Source organism: Mirounga leonina, unplaced genomic scaffold (assembly GCF_011800145.1).
Source record: "Mirounga leonina isolate KUSES-001 unplaced genomic scaffold, KU_Mleo_1.0 Mir_176, whole genome shotgun sequence".
Classification (NCBI taxonomy): Eukaryota; Metazoa; Chordata; class Mammalia; order Carnivora; family Phocidae; genus Mirounga; species Mirounga leonina.
The window spans coordinates 32,965,056-32,982,263 of record NW_023270454.1 but is presented as its reverse complement, the minus strand read 5'-3'; positions in this window follow the sequence as shown (position 1 = coordinate 32,982,263).

Here is a 17,208-nt window from a genome sequence, read left to right as displayed (position 1 = left end):
GAGCTGGAGATGCTCCAGGTGTCTGAGCAAAGAAACAGCCCTGTCTGCGGTCTGATGGTATCCTGAGGAATTTAGAGGGCCAGCATTTGGGGAGAGCCAGAGGGCTGGAAGGCAAGACTAAGGGATTTCCCACCTTTCTATTGGTGGATACGTGATGATTTGTACCCATGAAACCCTCCAGTGCAGTGCCGGGCCCTTACCTGGTGCTCAGGAAGTATCTGTGTACTTTCTTGACTGATTAAGGTAAGATGTGGGCTGTTTGAAAAAGAGTAGGTGAGGGGTGCCTGGGTGGCTCAGATGGTTAAGCGTCTGCCTTCGGCTCAGGTCATGATCCCAGGGTCCTGGGATCGAGTCCCGCATCAGGCTCCCTGCTCGGCGGGAGTTGGCTCTGAGCCTCCTCAGGCATTACACGTGGGAAAGAGCAGCAGACGAGGCACCCGTCTTCCTCAACACACCCCTGCTAGTTCTTGGGGCCCATGGAAGCAAACGGAAGCAAAAGCAGGACGAATGTCCCAGGGTGAGGAGTCGAGATGATGAAGGCTGACCAACAGACGGAGCCCGCAAACCAGCAAGGGGTTTGTGAAGAAGGTGTCACGTGGTCAACAAAGAACTTCCACACAGAATCTCTTGCTTAATGTAATGACCTTGTTCCCCACAAATGCTATCGAAGAAAGAGAATTGAGTCATAAAAAGTAAAAGATGTTTGTGTTACTTTCCCAGCTCTGCTGTAACTTGGTGACTTAAAGCAACAAAAATGTATTGTCTCGAAGTTCTGGAGGCCGGAAGTCCAAAATCCAAGTGCTGGCAGGGTCATGCTCACTCTGAAGGCTGTGAGGGAGGGGGCTTCTTGGTTTCTGCCACCTTCTGGTGGTTCCTGCCATTCCTTGGCTTGTGGCAGCATGACTCCAATGTCTTCACGTGGCCTTCTTCCCTCCGTGTCTCTTTGTGTCCTTGCTTCTTTTTACAAGAACACTGGCCATTGGATTTAGGGCTGCCCTAAATCCGATGATTTCATCTCAAGATCCTTAATGAATTCCATCTAATTACATCTGCAAAGACCCTGTTTCTAAATAAATCCACATTCTGCAGTTTTGGGTGAACATGCATTTTGGGGGAAAATGGTTCAACCCACTACAATGTGTGACCCATAGCAGAAAATGCACAAAGGGGGGACTTACCCATTTATAAGACAGAAAATTTATTTTTTATTAACTTGTTATTCTTACTACATCTAACTATGTCATCATGGTTGACAATAAAAAGCAAACTTGACCTTTATCTATATCCCATAGGACGGTGGTTCTCGGGTGCTGTACCACGGAATAGGACTGGTCCAAGGAGTTTTCACAGGCCAAGGCATCTTTCCCCATAAACCCTGGAGGTTCTGAGTTGAGGCCTCCAGGGCCTGCAGCTGCCCAGCCTCAGCTAAGAGGAGTCACTGAGTAGGAACTTCTTTTAGGTACTGGATTCCACCCCCCAGATTCTTGAGGGTTCAGGAGTAAGGGCAGCATCAGAGCTGTTAGTGAGTGGGCTTCAGTTTACACAGAATATTCCAACTTGAGGGAAATGTCAGTAAGAGTGTTATTCCAGTTTTGTTAACAAATCTATGAGAAACAGAGTTTAATAGAAAATGATAACGGTAAAATATGAAAATAAATTGAACATTCATGCTCCACTTCACGGTATCCCATTAAATATGTAACCACAAACATCCAACTAATGATTATATATAATGTCATATTGTAAAATAAAATTTCAGGTTGCAATTCTTAAACGCAAACATGTTGTATATATCTGAAAGAATATATTTCTTCTGTGTTGCCAGACTACCAACTATCCTTTTTGCTATGCCCTTTTTACTGTTTGGCTGTCAAATTCTTATTTCTTTTATGAAATCATAGTTAAAATCGATTTCTACCTCACAAAACATAAAGGAGGAAACTTTTTGTTGGTTCTGTACTTTAAAAACACAGTTACTGAATAGATCTTGTATTTCAATGATTTATTAATCTATTGCTTTGAAACATAGAACAATTACAGAAACAGGTTTCAGAATATAAAGGTATTGCACTATAAGAAAACCTGCCATTTGGGGCACCTGGGTGGCTCAGTCTGTTAAGCGTCTGCCTTCGGCTCAGATCATGATCCCAGGGTCCTGGGATCGAGCCCACACTGGGCTCCTTGCTCAGCAGGAGCCTGCTTCTCCCTCTCGCTCTGCCGCTCCCCCTGTTTGTGCTCTCTCTCTCTCTGTCAAATAAATAAATAAATAAAAATCTTTAAAAGAAAAAAAACCCTGCCATTTGAAAGTCAGTCTTAAAGAATACATTCGTTACAATATTATTATCTGTGTTGTTTTTCCTTGAGGTAAGGGTTTGCACTTGAGAGAAGGTACACCATGGATGTCCTTTACACAATAAACTCCTAAAGTGCATTTATAATATGATTTCATTTAATACTTAAATCCAAAATTTCAAGAGTACAGACACTTTGCACATCAAATTATACCCCCCTCTTTTTTTCCAGAGGCAGCTGTCAGTAGGCAAGATATGCCAAAGGCACTTTAAGATCAGGAGGGTAGAATGACTGCAGAGGTGGGAGCCATACCCAGACTGGGCAAAGTCGTTCTGCCCAGGACATTGGGTTTTCTTTTTCCTGGGCCTTTACTCTGATTGACATCCCTGTGACAAAAGCTGATAGCAAAGGCAGGGTCACTAGATCATTATAACAATAGATTGCAAATGTCAGAAGACCTGTCTTTCTTCAGATGGAAAGGCTCACCCCTGTCATTTGTAGGAAGTATTGAGTACCTACTCTGTCCAAGGTGCTCCAAGGGGCGTGGCATACGGCCTAATCGTGTTTTATCTTCATTACGTCCTTGATGTTTCTCTTGGGCAATTGCTTCTGTACTTCCTTCCCTGTACACTTAAGGAAAAAAGACAAAAGTCTCAGGTGCCTTACCAGGAACTGGTTTTGTTGGCTGCTTATAATTAGAAAAGGACTATGTCAAGTTGTCTTCTAATCGTTGTGAATATTTCGAGCTTTTAGAAACCAAGGTCTTATTCATTGCCCTTAAGATGTTTTTGAATTACAACCAGAGGCCGTGCTTACCAATAACCCAGTACAAAGTCATGTTCTAAGAAATACTTACGTAACATGGCTGACTTGCTTTCCCGTCGACTCTCATGGAAAGTTAACCGTGCACTTCTATATGTGGGTGCAGGTATATGCGGATCTCTGGCTGATTCCCAATGACATTTTTTATCTGCCTCCATGGGGATACATAGTTTAACACCATGCATCAAACCACCTGCACCTTTCATTCCAGAGAAGGAGTTGGCACAGACACAAGGATGGCAAGAGTCTAAGAAGATGAAAACACTTACCAGTTTTCTTCTTGGTCTTTCCTGTGCTTCTGCATTTCATACACAAAATATATTACGTCCTTGGAAATGTCTTTTACCCTCTGCTCTCCTACCATCGTGTCAGAGTGTAATATATCATACTGTAAGCCAGATATAAGCATCCTTTTGGATTGAGCTGACCAGTAAATTAACTTATGCTAAACGGCTGTCTGCCCATGATTGTCCCTACCATCCTTGTCTGTCTTCTTTTCCCTTTCTCAGACATTGCATTTCACTGTGGATGACATTTCATTTCATTCTCAATACTATTTCATCTCCTTGCAATGTATGAAATTCTTCAGTGAACAGAATACTCGCCGACCCTTCTGAAACTGACAAGGATACTTCCGCACTCCAAATAAGTTCATAATACAATACTGTTTGGCTTCCTTTCCAGTTTCTCCCAAGCTAGTCTACACTTCAGAGTTCTCAAAAAGCATCACCTGTCCTACCTGTGCTTGACTTTCAAAACTGGATTTAAGCCTTCATTATAGACGCCCACTTTCAAGGATTGGCGGTCACATGAAAGTCCTTAATGGGCTAGTGAACAGAGGTCATCTAGGAATGATAAATCAACAGAGATTTCCTAAGCTCTTGCAGTGTGACCTTAGACGTTGGGCTGGTCTCAGAGCTACTTTAGGAGCACGTGATTACTATGTGCTTTATGATAAGAAGAGATCCGTATTCCTAGCATAGCAACTTTCCGGAGGTCTTCTATAAATATACGAGGGTTCTTAGTTCTCCCTACCTCTTCAGTTCCAGGTACAGAATCACTTTTTCACACAACTATTTATTGAGGCCCTACTAAGTACCCAGATATTTGTTGAATGCTGAGAATACAATGCTGAAAAGGTGGGTGTGGCTGGCGATCTGGTTAATGTTTCTTTGGTGCAATTGCTTTGGCACTTCTCAGAGCTTATGGTCCGGTTGAGGAGCTAGATAGAGAAATTATTAAGAAAAGGGGATGGGAAGTACAGAATGCTGTGGGAGCACACAGAAAAAGGGAATTAGGAGAGCTTCTCGGAGGAAGCAATATCTGAGCTGAGACCTGAAGGGTGAGTAGGATTTAGATTAGGGGATCGTGAAGGGACCACGTTAAACTCTCCTGTGGATTAAACATTGGCTAGGTTTACTGTAGTAATCACTCACTCACACACACATACCCACATGGTTCTCTAAGTATAACTGACATCTGACTACTTCATGCTCTCCTGAAACCTGAGACATAGTTACCAGTCCTATCACCCAGTCTCGACAGCTGAGGCTTGTCCGCCTCCCCTCCTGGCATCATAGACCAGGAGCCCCACGGAGGAGAAACATCTCTCTCTTGTAGAGCAACAGTTAGCAAAATGCCAAGAATGAACACTTGTAATAGTCTCTAAACTGGTGTATGACTCATTTCATTGGATCCTTGCAAGATAGTACCCTCATTTAACAGATAAAGAAACTGAGGCTCAGAGAAGTTTACTGAGCTGACCATAATCACACAGCTTGTAAGTAGAAAATTGGGACTCAAATCAGGATCTAAGAGGGGTTCGTTCGTATTTGCAAAATGTTTTCAACAGTGTCTGGGTCATAGTTGGTGATACACAGGTAGGGGTTAAGGAAATCATGAAAAATGGTAATAAAATAGGCTTTACTACTCCAAAAACAGAAAACAGAGCTGTTTCTCCTGATCACAATGGCTTATCTTGTATCTTGGGGAGTAGTAGAGTTCTTTGGGGGCTTATTAGGGGTCACTTTAGGGACTCTAGGAGAAGGCAGAGAAACTAGGACTTGAGACCCATCCTACCCTACCCCACACCCCCAACCAGAATAGTTCCATTTGCTTGAAGACTTTCCTGTGGGGAGGAACGGAGCAGCCTCCCTAGTAATATAGCTTGCATATATTCTACAAATACTATCTGAGGGTGAGGGTGATGTGATTGGGAAATTGTAACCTAAATATGAGAAAGAGAAACAACAGCTTCCAATTTCCAAATGCATTACGTCCCATGGGGAAGAATAGGTACCAGCAGGTGGATCACAGACAGAAGTAACCTTATTTCCTGTGAGAGAAAGACCTGGAACTTTTAAATTGGAGAGAATTATATTTAAGCCTTAAACCTTTCACTGGCTATTTGAACCCCAGTTTTGTCATTGGTAATAAGGGAGCTAATAAATCTTCTTTACAGGATTGCTATGATGAGGCCCTAATTTTCAGTGTGTATCCCTGAGCAGTTCCGGGAGTATGGTAGGTGCTCAGTAAATTTTGTTGAATGAATGACATGAAATGACGATTATGATACTTTCTAGCCCAGCATCTGGCTCATGGAAGATGCTTTAGTTTCTTTCTGGGAAGATGAATCAACTGGATAAAGACCAAGAATGTTTTGGGGGGGGGCGCTGGAGAGAAATAGTAATAATAACTAACACTCACTCTTTGTACCTGGTACGACTCTACGTGTTCATACATATTAACTCTGTGCCCTGAGGAAAGTTATTGAACTTCTCTCAGCCTCAGTTTGCACATCTATATAATGGAAATAATAAGAGTTCCGACCTCACAGCTTTGTTGCGATAATGAAATCAGTTAATCCATACGTAATTCTTAGAACAATTCCATGTATGTAGTAAGCACTCAATGTGCTTGAACAGCAATCAGGCTGTGAAATCTCAAATACTCCATGTTTTAGTAATGTGCTGTTCTCCTGAGTTCAATAAATAAATGCTTTACGAGTTCTGTGATGAGATCAATATAGGCAGTAGGAGCATTTACCAGAGGACACGGGATTTAAGCTGAGCCTTCACTACATTTGGTTGGGTAGAGTGGAGCGGGAAGGGCATTCAGGAGGAAGGAGATACACAGCTGGGGGTGGAGTTAGACTCATCCTCTGAAGTCATGCTTAAATCCCAGCTCGAATATTCACTAGTTTCCCCATCTGTAAAATCAGGATACTATCTGCCCAGGGTAATTGCTATTCAGATGTTATCTGAAATAATGAACATAAAGTGCTTAGCACAGTGCCGGGCATACCATAAGCATCCAATAGAGCTATCACTATCATTTTCATAGAAGAAATAGAAGGGCAGAGATTGCAGTTTGTGAGACAGTGAGAAAACTAGCTGATTCCATCCAAGAATTCAGCTAGCCCCTGGCTCCTCAGAATATATCATTAACTTAGTGATTTTTTTCACCTACATCAGACCTTATTCGTAGCACAAATCTGGTTTAAGTGGAACCTCAAGTTTTAGTGGCTTGGATTTGGGGCCCGGGGAGTGGGAAGTGATTTTGAGTATACTACTTAGGATAAGTGTTTTGTGCTCAAACTGGTTAATGTTAAAGTTACCATGAAACGGAATTACTGGAAAGTAAGCCAAATAGTAAGCTTAGTGGAGAGGCCGTTTGCTCTTGCTTCACACTGTTTCGTGGAGGCAGAGCTGGGTTTTTCTTTGAAATCACCTTGTGGCTGCCGGGGCAGGCAGCAAGTAGTAACATGAGCCAGATTACTTTCCAGCCACTCCTTCACAGGCTCGATATAAACTTCTAGCTCCCAAAATAATTTTCTTGACCTCAGTGCTCTCTTGGACTCTGGTGTGCCCTACTGGATGCTTTCATGCTAGTTACCCCAGATAGCTGACATTCCAAAGCACGAGTTTAGGCCCCTCTGACTTTTTCTTTGATGTCTACGGCAGGAATTGATATTTTAATGATTTGTAAAAGTTCCTTTGTGAGGATTACAGGCATTCATTTAGAATGGAAGGGCAATTTTCTCTCTGGAGCTTTATGCAATCAAGGGTGGGGGTTGGTGGCTTTTTCTGCAAACTGCATAAGCCCTAGGTGAATCAAAGGACTCATCTTCCACGATCTACATTTGGAAGCGTTGTAAATGGACATTCTTCTTTATATGTGACACAGAAAATATCCAACTAAAGTCCTTTAGTAATTCTTCCAGCCTGGATTTTTACCCTGCACTTCACCCGTCCAGGACTGAAGCCTTCCTGATGATGGTAGTTCACACCACATTCTTCTCTGCACTCTGGGAATCCTGTTCTCACAGGGATTGGAAATTTAGCATGTAGTGACTTGTATCATCCGGTGTGTTTATTCTGTCTTCCCAACTAGATGGCAAAATCCAAGGGTAGAGACCAGGTCTTTAACTCCTCTATGTCTCTCCCCACAACCTTACGTAAGACACTGCAGAGAAGGCTCTCAAAATAATATTTTACCCCTATGTGCCATTCTTCCTCCCGGTTCTGAAATAGCTCTGCTAATAATGTTTGTATGACTGAATCATTATTTTCTCTGCTCCAGAAATAGAACACATGTCATTCCTGGGATATTGGCCTGGAGTCTGTAACTCTGTGATTAAAACTTGTGTCTCTGAGGCTCCAGTAGATGATACTGTCAGAGAGTGCTGCAGTAAGCAAGTCCTGGTTATAGAGATTCAGCCTGGTACTCATTCTGAACTCCGTGTTCGGCTTCTAGAGAGCACAAGTCCTCAGACCATTCTATTTATTAATTGGATTTGGCAAAGGGAGTTAATTCCTTGTAAAAAATACACCAGCAAATGATTAAAAATAACATTCAAAGAAGACAGCCAAAAATAATGTGCAAAAGAAGAGCAAATTGCTTAACTCAAATGCAAGTTTAGAAAAAGAATTCTATTAAAATTTCTTTAGGCATTTATCGGAAACATTGAAGTGTTTTAAAAAGAAGAGTCAGATGTGGGATACAAGCTCAATCTCCTCAGAGACTGACTTTTTTTCCTTTTAAACAGTTTTGTTAGTTTTTAATGATGAAGACTATAAATGGTGAAAGGATGAAGCAGGGGTTCTTAATAGTGAATCTTCTGGCAATTTAGGCAAATTTTATATATATGTCCTTTTTCTGGAGAAACTCCAAAGTTTTATTTGGATTCTCAAAGGGGGGTATTAATCAGAAGAGGTCTAAAAACATGGGTGGGTTTGCCTGGGTTGCTCAGTCGGTTAAGCATCTGCCTTCGGCTCAGGTCATGATCCCTGGGTCCCGGGATCAAGTCCCGCATTGGGATCCCTGCTCAGCGGGGAGCCTGCTTCTCCCTCTCCCTCTGCCTGCCGCTCCCCCTGCTTGTGCTCTCTCTCTTTCAAATAAATAAATAATATCTTTAAAAAAATAAACAAAAACAAATAAAAACATGCATGTTCTTCCTATCTACTACTCTGAGCTTAACAGGAGGGATGAAAACACTTCCAAATTACCTTTATTCCAAGTACATCTCAAGTCTCAATGCATTTCTCATCTATTTCAAAGTAAATTTTAGAAACCTCTACCTTTAACAGTCTCAAAGTGAAAAAGAAAAAAATCCACAGGTGGGATTTTTTCAAAGGCTAAAGTATGTACCGATCCCATGCACTTATCAAGCTTGACAAGGATTTCTGGAGATGCTCTTGAGCGCTTTGAACATCTGGAGCCCTGTAGGAGTGGGACTGCTAAGACATCAAAACGTGTTAGCGTTTTAGCTTGCCTGATTAAAAATGTAGTGTCACAGCCCCTAGGTTCCAGAAAAATCACTAGAAGTACTTAACAGATTTCCACACAGTGAAACCATTCTTTGGGCAGTTAATTAGGAACTGTGCTTTTTCCCCTAGACTCAAAGAAGGTCTCAAACTGCTCAGCACAGTGTGTCTATTACACACATTATTGAAAGTTAAAAAAAAAATTTTTTTTTTTGTCTGAACTTGTGGGAAAAATTCTTACAGAAAATAAAAATCAAAGGAACCATCCTCCAACCAGGGGCATTGTGTGAATTTCTTGTTAATTACACATGTTGAAGGTGGAGCAGTGCGAAAAAGTGTGTTCTCAGTGGAAGTGATTTTAGACTTCTACTCCTGTTAATGTGTTCATCATAAAGCAGGGAACGACACCCCAGCTGAGAATATGGTCACGCCGTGACAACAACAGAATTTGGAGAGGACAGCAAAATTCTAAAAATATTTTTTTCTATTTTTTATGCTAAGAAGAGCTGAAGAATAGGATTAAAATACCAAGAAAATACCCAAAATAAAAAATTAGAGGAAAGAACCTTGCCTGTTGTGCTTTATCTGTGCTAAAACATACTTTTTTCTCTTCCTTCTTTTTTTTTTAAGATTTTATTTATTTATTTGAGAGAGAGAGAGAATGAGAGACAGCACAAGAGGGAAGGTCAGAGGGAGAAGCAGACCCCCTGCTGAGCAGGGAGCCTGATGCGGGACTCGATCCCGGGACTCCAGGATCATGACCCGAGCCGAAGGCAGTCGCTTAACCAACTGAGCCACCCAGGCGCCCCTAAGATTTTATTTATTTACTGGACACACACAGAGAGAGAGCACAAGCAGGGGAGCAACAGAGGGAGAGGGAGAAGCAGGCTCCCCACTGAGCAGGGAGCCTGAGATGGGGCTCGATCCCAGGACTCTGAGACCATGACCTGAGCCAAAGGCAGACGCTTAACCAACTGAGCCACCCAGGCACCCCTTTACTCTTCCTCCTTGACTCCCGTACCCCAGTCTGTTATATAGTATAGCATATCTTGTTACTACACTAGATAAGGGGAAATAAAGGAGGGGGACATCATTTATTAGAGAATCATTTTTTTAAATAGACATTTATTTTTCCTTTTGTCATATTTTTTTCTCCTTGGTGTTTTCAAATCCTCCTTTTGAGACTTGAACCTTAAAATAGATAGCTTTTAGGTGGATTACTTATTTCTTTTTTAATAGCATTGAAGATGTGTTATTCTAAGTAAGATGTTAATTCCCAGTGAAGCCATTTGAGGGCATTGACCCAACATAACTCAAGCCGTCCCATGAAAAATCACACCTCAAAGCAGAGATTCAGGAGAACCCTGGCAATTATTCTACCTGTGCTTCCTCATTACATATTATAGCCATCCATATTTCTAGAGAAGTGGCAGAAAGGGAACCAAGAATGTTACAGGAGATTGTTGAAATCTATTTTAGTGTTTTTGTAAAGATGTATGTCTTATAGTATGACCTTACCCGTTTGTTCCATATATTTGTTCTTTCCTCCTAGGTTGTAATTTGTATTATTAGCATAAAGGAAATGGTGTCACTATTTCACCATCCCTAGAGGGGCTGAGACTGGCATTTCTGCTGGGTGATCACCGAGCAAAGTCCTGGCTGCTGTGGTCAGAGGAAGACTTCCCTGAGTAGGTGTTAGGAGGGAGGACGACTGACATGAGCCCGAGGCCCAGGCAATGGACACTGCCCATTCTGGCGCTCACTCCAGTGGGTTCTGCACCTTCTGCATAGGCAACTCAGCTTCCACAGTTCTTGACCTTCAAATGACATCCCTCTCAGTGACCTTGGCTGTCACCTTCCTCATTATCTTGTGGCCGCGTTTATGTCTCTGCTCTCAGGCCTTTGTCTCTTTTCTCCCCACTGCGGCAGGAACTGCTTTTTATCTTGAAAGGAGACTTCATTTCGGTCAAATTCCATTTTCTTGCTAACATTTTGGGTATGTTCCAAGTCCCATTGGCTTGCTTTGGCCTAGGCTTTAGAAGACCAAGATGGGAAGACTTCTTTTCCTTCTACACTTTTTCTTATAAAAAGGAGAGTGAATGCTTACCCAGCCCTGACTACAGGCCAGTCCCTGCAAGGCCTGGTCTCTACCTACCTCACCACAATTTTCTTCACTCTAGATTCTTTCTTTCAATTCCTTAGCCCATTCAGGCTCCTTGCCTTTCAGAGCCTTTGCCCAGAATGGTCTTCTCATCTCCTTTGCCTAGCGAACTCCTACTTACCATTCAAATCTCTGGTCTCAGCTCCTGACATTTCTTCACTGACTCCTCCCTGACCTTAAGACTATGTCAAATTCCCATGTTATATGATTTTAGAGAAGCAGGTGCTGCTCCTTCCGAGTATTTATTGCATTTGCAATGTTGTATGTGTTTGTGTTATTACTTAGCAGTGTCCACCTCCCCGACGAGACCACCGATTCCATAAGGGGCTTTTTTCAATCTCACCATTAAATCCTCAGTGCCTAGCCTAAGGAGGGTGATCTTGTGGGATAAAATTAGAGGAAAGAACCTTGCCTGTTGTGCTTTATCTGTGCTAAAACATACTTTTTTATGTTTTTTCCCTCACTACAATCTTTAGAGTCACTAGGATTGAATCAGTTCTATTTGGAAAACTCCTGGAGTAACTAATTAGGTAAAATTAACCTGGATTTCCTAGGATTTTGTATGATTTCTCTAACAGAGTAAATGAATGTGACAGACAATGATCAGATTTGGAAGAAAAAGTCTCAAAATTGAAGTTCTGTAGCCTAAGTGTAAGTAGATGATGTAAAAGGTTGTTAGCCTTGTAGTAGACTTAAATTGCACACACTACGGTTCAGGAATGCAAAAATAAACCCTTTTGAAAAATAAGCTTTGGGGGGTACCCGTGTGGCTCAGTCAGTTGAGTGTCCAACTCTTGATTTTGGCTTGGGTCATAATCTCAGGTCATGGGATCAAGCCCCATGTTGGGCTGTATACTCAGGGTGGAGTCGGCTTGTCCCTCTCGCTCTCCTCCTCACCCTACTCGTACTCTCTTTCTCTCTCTCTAAAACAAATAAAATCTTTATAAAAAATAAGCTTTGGGGTACCTGGGTGGCTCAGTGTGTTGAGTGACCGACTCTTGATTTTGGCTCAGGTCATGATCTCAGGGTCATGAGATCAAGCCCTGGGTAGGGCTCCATGCTGGGCATGGAGCCTGCGTGGTAGTCTCTGTCTTCCTCTCCCTCCGCCGCACCCCCTTCCCTGTCCCCAGGCGCATTCACGTCCGTGCTCTCTGTCTCTCAAAAAAACCCACAAAAAACAAAAACCTTTACTTGCCCACAAGTCTCCATTTCCATTCAGTAGCAAAAAAACAACAAACTTAATCTTTCCACAGAAATATAACTGTCTTTTGGTTTAAGACTTAATTTCTTCTTAGAATTTATTCAGACATCATAAGATTTAAACTCCTCCCCAGAATTACCTTTTGGTACAGGTGCAGGAAATTGTTATGAATAACAAAGGTATTACAAAAAGGTAAACTAGTCAATATGGCGGGGGGAGGGGGTGGAGGGGGGAGGGGGGCTTTCTCTTTAGGAAAAATAAGATTAGATCCTTGCCTCTACCACACACAAAATAAATTTAAATATGAAAACAAAACTTGTAAACTAGTAGGAGAAAATACAAAGGAATTATTTCATGGCCTTCAGGAAAGAACAACAAAAAAATAAAATAATTAGTAGAAAGAAAGAAATTAAGAGAGGGTGCCTGGGTGGCTCAGTCATTAAGCATCTGCCTTCAGCTCAGGTCATGATCCCAGGGTCCTGGGATCAAGCCCGCATCAGGCTTCCTACTCAGCGGGAAGCCTGCTTCTCCCTCCCTCACTCCTCCTGCTTGTGTTCCCTCTCTCGCTATGTCCCTCTCTGTCAAATAAATAAAAATAAAATCTTTAAGAAAAAAAAGAAATTAAGTGATCTCTATTTATAAATGATAATGAAATGATCTGACTAGAAAACAGACTTGATTTAATAAGAAACTTGGTAATGTAACTAGGTATAAACCAGTCAAAAATCATTCACTTTTTCTAGTAACAATCAGAAAATTAAAAAGAAAATACTCCATTTGCAGTAGCAACTAAACTATAAAATACTTAGGAATAAATTAAGAAAATAAAGCATATATATGGTAATCTGAAGTAAACATGATAATAGTAATTATGTAAATTGGTAGATATTTGTATTGTATATACTTTCCTATACTTTTTAATTAAAAATTTAAGATTAGAGTGTGTCAAATTAATGATTACTCTCTTGTGATATCACACATGAGTTTTTTTCCCAAGTTTATTGTTGGCTGAATTTACAATAATTTAAGAAATTAATGTAGGTGCATTGCATAAGTCTGAGTCTTGTCATTATTTCGTTTGTTTTGTTTCCTTTTTTGGTAACTAATTTGTTGGTTTAGTTTAATTTGGTAATTAACTGTTCGTTACATGAAGAATATGAAATTCTCTTAAATATTCACTTTTGAGTGTACAAGTGAGGCAATTATCTCTGCAAGAGTTAAGAGGTAACATTCTGGATCTTTTTGGAGGAATGGTTCCTCAACCGGGCAGGTAGTGACAGGAAAGTGGCTCTTAATCTCTCTGCTGAGTTACCTATTTTGCAACGTAGAAAATAAGGTGTGGTATCAGCCAATAATACAGGCAGTGACTTTGCATTAACAAAGAGAGTTCAGTAGCACACAAAGAGGAAGTTAGGGGAAAACAAAACAAAACAAAAACCCGGTCTTTATTATGAATACAGGAAACAAGACTATCAGCACCTTTGCATTTGGTTCTCCAACTGAGCAAATATTTAATATATCGATAGCCTGTTTGTATTTAATAGGTACTGTTGGGGAGAGATATATAAAGGCATTATACAACTGCCCCACCTATTAAAAAAATGACAGTTAAACATGATTTTGTTGGATTTGATGACTAAGAAAAAAATAAGTAAAAGTGGAGTGAAGTGGGGCCCTATCTTTTCAATTTTTTCCCCTGACATATTGGCTATGAGTTCTCTGAACAAGGAAGTTGACTTCTTTGAACTTAAATTGGGCTAATGCATGGAGATGAACATGCAATCTGTAGTACATTAAACCAGCAAATCTAGTTTTTCACCAATTCAATACTATGCTATAGATCCTGTTTCACTTGGCAAAAAAATTTCTAGCCTGGCAGTGGATGATAAGATGTTCAACAAGGAGAATCCGAGGAATAGGAGATTTTAGTTCCAGAATTTGCAAGTCAAATTTAAAAAATATCCGGTTCAGGCAAGCAAATTTGCATATATGTGCAAGTAAAAGAAGTTAAAAAAAGTTTGGACCTTGACATTACAGTCAATATTACATGTATACTTAACCAATTTTCTACTAAAAACAGTTTTCAGTCTTTTTTTTTTTTAAGATTTATTTATTTATTTGAGAGAGACGGGGGTGGGGGGTGGGGAGGCACAGAGGAAGAGGGAGAGAGAAAGAATCTCAAGCAGACTCCTCGCTGAGTGCCGAGCCGTACACAGGGCTCCATCTCACAACCCCGAGATCATGACCTAAGTTGAAATCAAGAGTTCACCACTTAATGGACTGAGCCACCCAGGCACCCCCAAATAGTTTTCAGTCTTGTTTCTGTTTTAAGCTACTATAGGACCAAATCTTTTATCTGCATTCTGAAACATGAAGAGTTGTTCTGAAAGCCTTTTTGTAATCCATTTGGTGATAAAAGCTGACCTGATATGAATTTATTTGGCAATAAAAACTATGAAGCTATTAAGCTATTTATAACCTTTACATATCTGACTTCATATAAATATGCTTCACTGCAGAGTCATTAATGGTTGTGATTGGTTGTGGGGTGCCGCCCTAGTATCTCCTGGGGGTGTTACATAATATGAAGTACTAGGTGGCTCAGGTGGTTAAGCATCTGCCTTCCGCTCAGGTCATGATCTCCACGTCCTGGGATCAAGCCCCATGTCCACCTCCCTGCTCAGTGGGGAGTCTGCTTTTCCCTCTCCCTCTGCCTCTCCCCCTGCTTCTGCACTCTCTTTCTCTCTCTCAAATGAATAAATAAAATCTTTTTAAAAAAGTATACACATTATCTTTTTAAATCTGATACATTCTTAACTCTGACACATATATGTCCCCAGGGTTTTGGATAAGGGATGATGGGCCTATATACACTGCAACAAACATCCTTAATATTCTTATTTTGTTAGGATAAATTTGTATCATGTACAACATATTTTTAAGTCAGATTTTTTGGGTTTGAATCCTAGTTCTGTTATTTATTAGTTATAGCTATACTTAAATTTTCTTAGCAGTAAAATGGGGATGATAATAAGTTGGAGTTATTCTGAGTATTAACTAACACAGGCAAAACGCTTCAAAGTCTGGTAATTAGTATTTAATATACAGCAACTAAATGTGCCAATTTATATTTCCCACAGCAGTGCACCCATTTCTCTACGTTTTTGTCTACATTTGGTATTACCATTCTTTATAATCTTATCTAATGTGATGGTCCCTCCCCCAAAATATATTCCATTTTTTTTGCTTGCGTTTGATTCCTAGTGATGTTGACAATATTTCCATACTTTATTAGTATTTTTACACTCAACTATTCTTGAGTGTCATAACTTTTTTTTTTAAGTGTTATGTTTTGTTTTGTTTTTTAAAGATTTTATTTATTTGACAGAGAGAGGGACAGCGAGAGAGGGAACACAAGCAGGGGGAGTGGGAGAGGGAGAAGCAGGCCTCCCGCTGAGCGGAGAGCCGGATGTGGGGCTCGATCCCAAGATCCCAGGATCATGATCTGAGCCGAAGGCAGACACTTAAGGACTGAGCCACCCAGGCGCCCCGAGTGTCACAACTTTTAAAAGATTTTTCTTTTAGTATGTTTTCTAATACTAAAATACTATTTAAAATTTACATTTTTTTACATTTTTTACATTTACATAATTTTCCTAGTATTTTCAAATTTCTGTTCTCCTCTTTTTCTTTCTTCCTTTCCTCCCTTCTTTCTTCATTTTTTTTCTTTCTTGCCTTCTTTCATTTCTTTCAGAGTTTAATCCTTTTAGGATTCATTTTGATGTCTGACTTTTTTTAATCCTATATTGCTCGCCATTTGCCCTAATATCAGTTACTGAATAATCATCTATTTCATCACTGATTGAAAACCATTTTTATCATATGCAAATTGACCTATTAATTCTCTTGCCCACAACATATTGTTTAAAATTCTGTATAGCTCAAATACTCCCTATTTTTATTTTTCAAAATTTTCTGAGATACTGATACATATTTATTCTTACAGACAAAAATCTGAATTATTTTGCAAAACTTTCAACAAACCTGCATTGGGATTTTGATTGGGATTAACTTGGAAAAAATGAATGTATATTTCAATAGTGATTCTTTCCATTTATTCAAGGCCATGAAAAATGTCATGTCTTAAAGTTTTGTAAACTTTAAGGGCATTGCTAATAGCTATAGCTGATTAACAAGTTCTGAAATATACATACCCTTTTAGTTTATAGCAAGTTGGAAACTGATATAGCAAGTCACAAGTTGATTAATATGTGAATACCTGGGGCACCTGGGTGGCTCAGTCGGTTAAGCGACTGCCTTCGGCTCAGTTCATGATCCTGGGGTCCTGGGATCGAGTCCCGCATCGGGCTCCCTGCTCTGCGGGGAGCCTGCTTCTCCCTCTCCCACTCCCCCTGCTTGTGTTCCCTCTCTCGCTGTCTCTCTCTGTCAAATAAATAAATAAAACCTTAAAAAAAAAATATGTGAATACCTTTTTGTGAGACAGAGCGAGAGCTTGAGCAGGGGGAGGGGGCAGAGGGAGAATCTCAAGCAGACTTCATGCTGCTCACAAAGCTGGACCTGGGGCTAGATTTCACGATGCTGAGATCATGACCTGAGCCAAAATCAAGAGTCATATGCTTAACTGACTGAGCCACCTAGGTGCCCCATATGTGAATATCTTTATTGGTACTAGGTAGTTGTTATGGATTGAATGTTTGTCACCCTGGAAATTCATATGTGGAAGCCCTAAGTGTAGTGCTGCTTGAAATGGGGTTTGGGGAGGTAATTAGGATTAGATGAGATAATGAAGATGGGCTCCTCATGACGGAATCAGTACTCTTACAAGAAGAGATGCCAGAGATCTCCCCCCCCCACACGCTCCCTGTGATGGCACAAAGAGGTCATGTGAGCATATGGTGAACGGGTGACTATCTGCAGTATTTTGCTGAAGCTTTGCACAAGGAAAA